Source organism: Stomoxys calcitrans, chromosome 2 (assembly GCF_963082655.1).
Source record: "Stomoxys calcitrans chromosome 2, idStoCalc2.1, whole genome shotgun sequence".
Taxonomy (NCBI): domain Eukaryota; kingdom Metazoa; phylum Arthropoda; class Insecta; order Diptera; family Muscidae; genus Stomoxys; species Stomoxys calcitrans.
The window spans coordinates 138,590,722-138,598,215 of NC_081553.1; the positions used below are offsets into that span (position 1 = coordinate 138,590,722).

General features: G+C 40.0%; 1 long non-coding RNA gene across 1 annotated transcript; it reads left to right on the forward strand.

Annotated features, from left to right (window-relative positions):
- Nucleotides 1-691: 691 nt before the first annotated feature.
- LOC131995321 (uncharacterized) lies at nucleotides 692-4,180 on the forward strand. Its single transcript, XR_009397377.1, has 2 exons — nucleotides 692-2,122; nucleotides 2,185-4,180. It is a non-coding gene; the product is annotated as an uncharacterized LOC131995321 (long non-coding RNA).
- The last annotated feature ends 3,314 nt before the right edge of the window (nucleotides 4,181-7,494 follow it).

Genomic DNA, 7,494 nt, shown 5'->3' on the forward strand with positions numbered 1-7,494 from the left:
GCGATGGTATGAGCTACTCCCATTCCCAATTCATTCTCCCATCGCCTTAAGTGTCATAGCCGCAGTGGCTGACTTACACTTAATCTGTATGTCAATGGGTCGCATATCTAGAATAGTTTCCAGTGCCCTAGTGGGCGTGGTCATCATCGCTCCGCCTATGCCAAGACAACGTGGTGCGTTAAATTGGGTTAACATTGAGACCCCTTCTCTGGGTTAACATTGAGACCCCTGGGTGTAGCCCAGTCATATGCCATATACAAGACCCTTTCGGCTCTTCTGCATAGTTCGAATCCTTACCCCTAAGAAGTATTATAACATCATCTGCATAGCAGACGGGTTCAAATTTCTCCTCAGTCAGCATCCGTAATAGGTCATTTATGGTGGTCACCCATAGGAGTGGCGATAAAATGCCCCCTGTGGCGACCTAGCGCCACTTTCTCCCTTTTATTTATGTCATGAGACACACAATATAGCCACCTGTTCCTTAGCATATGGTTTATGCAGTCTCTAAGGAACGGGTCCACCCGGTACTGGCCTAAGGATTGGATCAGTGTGTCAATGCATACCACCAGTGTGTACTTTTGGCTTTGAAGGATTCTTCTATTTTATACACAACTTCGGTAGGGATGTCCTACTCTTTATCATGGTGTCCAACATACGGTTTTGGTTTTGATTAGAAAGAACGTAAGGCTTATAGGTCTGTAGGCCTTTGGTGTCGTCCTTGCCCAAAAATTCCGTTATGATAAGCCTTCGATCGGTTGGATTTACAATCGACAACAACTCTCATTTGAAACACCTTATATTTTAAATTAGTTAACAATCAAATCATCAATGATTTTGTGTATATATTTTCAATTAACATTTATTTAATTTTCATTCCGTAATAAAATTTCGTACCTTAAAGACGTGTGTTAGTTCTTAGAAAGTTAATACTATTCCACAATTACAACCCTGCAATAGGTAATGGGACTGTCAGTATGGAACTTCGTTTGCAAAACTAAATGCAGATAATTACCATCTATGGAAATATAAGTTGGAGTTGATTTTGCGTAAAAGGATTATGGATTTGCGTTTCTGAGCCTGTGCCATAAAAAATAACAGAAGTTTGGACAAAGCAGAATGAAGACGCCACCGCAATTATTGGACTTTCTGTCGAAGATGTTCAGTTAATGTTAATAAAGAAGACCAAAACAGCCCACGAATAATGGACGATTCTTCAAAGTCACTACGAGAAGAATACTCTTTGAAGCAGCGTGCGGATAATGAAGCAGATATGTAGCATGATATATTCAATGGGCACGAGTATATCAGACCATATCATGGACATGAATTTGTTATTCGAGAAGTTGGAAGCAATTTGTGGGAATTTTTCTGAACGGTGGTTAGCAGCGATGTTGTTTAGTAGCCTACCGGGTTCAAGGAATCAGAGAAAGGTAATGATATTGTTTTCCGCTTGTAATAGCGGTTCGGAATGGATTCTCGACTTGTCATATTAAGTCACAACGTTGGCATTTTGTATCGCTCACCGACAACACTTTTAACATTAAACTTGAAGATGTTTTATACATACCCTCCTTTCAAGGCAATCTGCTATCTGTCAATAAAATATTGAAAAAGGGGCAAAGCATTACATTCAAGAACGAGACAGCACGAATTCGAAGAAGAAATGGGAAAGAAATAGGAATTGCGGACTTATCCTCAGGACTTTTCCATTTACGTCAAGGACAAAAAGGTATGTTAGCCGAATGCAAATCTTCAAATTGCCTACATTATTGGCATAATGCAATTAGAGATGGAAAAGAAAAACCTCATAGATAATCATACGGTGAAAGATTATGGTATTCGAAAAATCTGTGATGTTTGCGTCAAATGTAAGACGACGAGGGCACTATTCAATAAACAATCAACTAAAAACTCTACACGAGTTCTAGACCTGGTGCACACTGACGTCAGTGGACCAATGTAAGAAATATTCTTACGTTTATTGACGATTTCAGCCGATACACGGTTGTGTATTTACTTAATACTAAAGATAAAGTCTTTGAAAAGATAAAGTCATTTGTTGAGTTGGTAAATAATAAATTCGGAAGGTACCCCACAGTTTTGAGATCTGATAATGGTGGTGAGTATTTGGAAAGTAAGGGTATACAATACCAGTACACAGTCCCCTATTGTCCTCAACAGAATGGTATTGCGGAAAGGAAAACCCGGACACAGGTAGAAATGACGCGATGCTTGTTGGAAGAAGCTTAACTACCGAATGATTTCTGGGGTGAGGCAATAATGACATAAAACTATCTCCAAAACCGTTTATATTCAAGATCCGTGAATGTGATACCATATGAATTATGGGAAAAAAGACGCCCAGATACACAAAAGTTAAAAATTTTCGGAACCAAAGGACCTGTATTGATTCCTAGTAAGAAACGGCAAAAATGGGACACCAAAACGGAAATTTTGACATTTGTCGGTTACGACGAATATTCCAATGGTTATCATATGGTAAACACGAAAGCAAAAAAAGTAACAATAAGTAGGGATGTTAAATTTATTCAAAATGTGTATACTCTTGAATCTTGTGAAAACAGGCATGCAGAAAAATTTGGTTATAACGCATTTGAGCCAAAATCGGAATTGATTGAACCAAGAACTTACAACGCGGCATTGAAATCACACCAGCGAGAAAAATGGATTGATGCATTAAAAGAAGAGTTTAATCATTTAAAGAAAACTGGCACATGGGATTAGGTAATAGCTCCGCAAAACTTGAATATTGTTAGCTGCAAGTAGACATAGAAGCTTAAACGTGACGCTGAGGGGAAAGTGCAAAGAAATAAGGCTCGTTTGGTAGCACGAGGATTTATTCAAAAGTATGGATTGGATTACGAGGAAGTCTATGCTTAAGTAATAAAACAAGCCACTGTACGAACTCTATTGTCTATAGCTGGACGTAAGAATATGTCGGTTGTACACTATGATGTAAACTCTGCGTTTTTAAATGGTGAGATGAATGAAGGATATATACGGCTCAACCACCAAGATTTGCAGAAAGTGATCAAAACCTTGTATGCAAACTAAGGAAAAGTATTATGGACTGAAGCAAGCTGCACACATCTGGAACGGTACTTTACATAATGTTTTGTCCAATGGCAGTTTTCAACACTCCAGTGCCGACTGGTTAATATACGATCTGGTTTACGTTACTGACATGGAAATACTCCAAGATGAGTCGTCGAATTCTTGCGTACGTCAGAGGACTTACATTAATAATCTTTTGAAAGAATATTGACTTGATAAGTCAAAAGAATCGAATTATCCAATGAACCCATCATATGGGTAAATCTATGTCAGAAAAGTTGCTGGATAATACAAGTTTTAAGTTCTAATCTGAGTTCTAATTCGAGACCAGATATTGCTACCTGCGTGTCTATTCTTGCGCGTAAAGTCAGCGAGCCAAGTCAGAGGTTTGGATAAAGGGTACATCTAATTATTTTCTAAGGCTTAGTAAAGCGGAACTTGAGTCATATATCCTTCAAGGATATGCGGATACTAATTGGGCTGAAGTCATAAAGGATAGAAAACCCAATTCAGGGTATGTTTTCCAATTAAATTGAGGATCCATCAGTTGGTCATGCAGAAAACAAACCTGTGTTTCCCTGTCATCAACAGAAGCAGAATTTATAGCATCCTCTGAGGCGTGTAAAGAAGCTATTTGGCTTTGAAAGCTTCTTAAGGATAAAAGAGGGGAAACTAAGCCAACGAACAAAGCATATTGACACAAAAATATATTTTGCTAAAGATCATCATATTGAAAAGAAAGATGTCGCATGCGTTTACTGTCTAAGTCAGATGATGGTTGCCGATGAAATGCCGAAACCAGTACCGTCTTCAATATAAGAAAAATTCTTGGTGTTGTAATCGAATGAGGAAGAGTGTTGGAGTTAAAATCGACAACAACTCTCACTTGAAAGACTACATATTAATTTAGTTAACAAATGACATTAAATTTTATTTTCATTCCATAACAAATTTCGTACCTTGAAGACGTGTGTTAGTTCTTAGAAAGTTAATACTATTCCACAATTGTAAACCTGCAATACGATCAACCTCATTATTCCAAGATTCCGGTGTTCCGTGAGTCCCGTCGTATGCTGTGAAAAATGGGTTTTCATTAAAAGTCTCAACATGTCTTTCATTGTTTCTGCTCTAACTCCCATGTCGTCTACTAACGTTTTAGTTTGGACATGGTTTTTGAATGAAACTTTATCACCTTGACGGCGTCATTAACGCTATCGACCTGTTCGCAGAAAAGCTTCCAGGAGGCACGTTTTGCAGCTCTGGTGATCTTGTTGTATTCCTTGAGCCGTGTGTAATACACATATTAATAAACTTCCGCTTTTTTACGACGTGCTTTGTTAACAACTCTGCGGACCTCTTTCCCAATGTTGCGAATCTCACCGATCATCCTGGATTGTTCTTGGGTTGATTTCCTTTCCCGAAGAGGACAACTATCTTCGATAGACGCCACCAGTGCAGTCGTAATCCTGTTGAGATTGCCGTCAATGTTTTCTATACTTGGACAATCTAAATTATCTTGCCCAAGTCTTCTTCTGAGTAGTCTTCTGAATTTTGGCCTGTTGTTTTTCAACTTATTCCGGAAGCTTATCGGATTCGGCGCTGGCCGTGTTATTTCAAACCTAATGTAGCTATGGTCAGAGAAAGAGTGTTCCATGAATTGGAGGGTCTCAATCCTGAACCTCATCGCTTAGATTTTCCGAACACATCGTCACATCTAATACCTCCTCCCTAATCCTATTAACAAAGGTAGCGGCGTTCAAGAACTCTGCCAGTGCTTGGTCACGCTTATTAGTGTTGGTACTACCCCTCGAAATGTGGTGAGGGTTTGCATCGCACCCTATTAGTACCTCGTTTCCTGTCTGTTTTGCTTTCCTTAACAGCCGATGCAGCGCGGACGTGGGCGAAGTTGTCGAAAGGCAGATAAAGTTATGCCAGGTATGCTCCACTGTCTCCCTGTATCACCACTTTTGCATCCGACGTTGACAACTCTGAGGAAAATATTTAATTCAAATTTTTATAACAAATAACGCAGGCCCCCTGCCGAGTACCAGTGTTAGCATAGAATAATTGATAGTTAATATGGTTCAGTCCAGAAACGTTGTTCCAGGCCGTCCATGGCTCCTCTCTCGAACAGAGCGAGGTAGCAGTCTCGCTCCGATGGAGGTTTATCAGGATAACCTCAATCATTGGTCCTCCATTAGATGGGCATTTTGGCAGTAGGTGGTGATCTCATTGTCTATTCCCTGTTCTTAGGACTGCATTGACTTTCTTGTCACTGCACTGCCTGAAGTCATCGTATTAGGTTCTTTGTCTATCCTAGTCTTCCGAATCTTTATAAACTCGGCAATTGTTCTATCATCGGGTCCCTGTTCGTTAGGCTGTATTGAGTTTCCCTTTCCCTGTACTGCCTGATGTTTCAATTACTTCTCTTAGCATTCTCCAAATCTTAAGTTGGTGGTCTTCTTAGTAGTAGGTGATGGTACCAATGTTGGCTCCCTGTTCGTCAGGCTGCATTGAGACTCCTGCCGCTGCTCTGCCTAATGTTTGAATATTAGGATGCTTACTTATCCCACTCTTCCGAATCTTGAAATGGTGATGGGTCTATCGTCGGGTTCCTGTTCGTTAGGCTGCATTGGGTCTCTCGCCATTGCACTGCCTAATATTTCTCTTGTTGTCAACCCCCTGTTAGTTGGGCGGTATTGAGTGAACTGCCACTGCTTAGCCTGATGTCTCAATATGAGGATTTCTGCCTATCCTAGTCTTCCCAATCTTGAAAAAGACACCCTTGCTCCCGTAGTGCGCCTTGCCTTTAGTCTTAACTTAAAACGTCACGGAGACTTGATGCCAACCACAAGGGGAATTTCTTCCTCCTTCTCCTCCCACTTCTCTGCGACCAAACCTAGGTTTTGCTTGCTCAAGAATCTCAACATGCGTTCCGTCGCATATTTACTGCCCTATCCCTTGATGGAGACCGTCGCCTTTGTTGGCTGGAGGATGTCTATCCTTTTCAGCAGGTCGAGCTTTGCGCCCTCCCAGAGAATGTGGATACCTCTCACTAGCTGTTTGACAGTACCGATATATTTTGCCGACGCAAAATCCAGCGTAAAAATGTCCCCTCTATACTCGGAGCTCAACATTTGTAAGGGTGGATCCTCTACAGAGTTCGACACATGTTCAGAAATTGTTAACCAGATCCTCCACTTGGGACCGACGGTCTGGTGGAATCCAGAGTACTTGAAAGCGGGGAGAACTTTTTCGTATGCAGCATAAAGAGTGAAAAAGTAAATTGCTTATTGGTTTAGAGTTAGAGATTTCAGATGTTCAGTGTCCTACAATCGGTCAGACGAACCAGTTATCGAAACGCGTCCTCCGGGGTACTAGCAATTATATATATATATATATATATATATATATATATATATATTATTAAACGACATGACGATAAAGAATATATATACATAAATCCCTAATTGTTTTCCATATATAAGGGTAATTTTTTTAGCTATTATCTTTTTGGCAACACTGGTTCAAAAAGTTAACGCACGTTTCGTATTTTGTTTCACTGTCAAACCTCTTTACTTTGATCTATAATTTAAACATGAATCGTCCTACAAACGAACAACGACCGCACATACGATGGCCTTCAAATACGAAATACGGCCAAACCCCACTTTATTGTTAAGATATTCCGCCTCTTTTAATACCCTCCACCATAGGACGGGGGTAAATTAATTTCGTCATTCCGTTTGTAACACCGAAATATTCCTCTAAGACCCCGTAAAGTATATATATTTGTTATCGTCATGGCGTTTTAAATCGATCTAGCTATGTCCGTCCGCCCGGCTATCTGTCGAAAGTACGTAAACCTTCGAAAGACTAAAGCTAGTCGCTTCTTATTATCATAGGTCGGTTAGGATAAAAAATGGGGTAAATCAGTCTATGTTTTAATATATCTGCCATAAAAACCGATCTCCCGATTTAACTTCTAGAGGGCGCAATTCTTATCCGATTTGGCCGAAATTTTGCGTTGCGTTTTGTTATAACTCCCAACATCTGTGCCAAGTGTAGTTCAAGTCAGTCCATAACCTGATATAGCTGCCATATATACCGACCTTCAGATTTGACTTCTTGAACCTCTAGAAAGCCCATTTACCACCCGATTTGATTGAAATTTTGAACGTGTGGTTTTGATATGACTTTCAAAAACTATGCCAAGTCTTGTCTAAATCAGTTCATAACCCGATAATGCTGCCATATAAATCTCGCGATTTGAATAATCGGGCAATTCTTCTTCGATTTGGCCGTACTTAACGGTTTGTTTTGAATTGAACTGCGTCAAGTATGGTGTAAATCGGTTCGTAACCTAATATAGCTGCTATAAATCGATCCTCCAATGCGACTTTCTGAGCCTCTGCA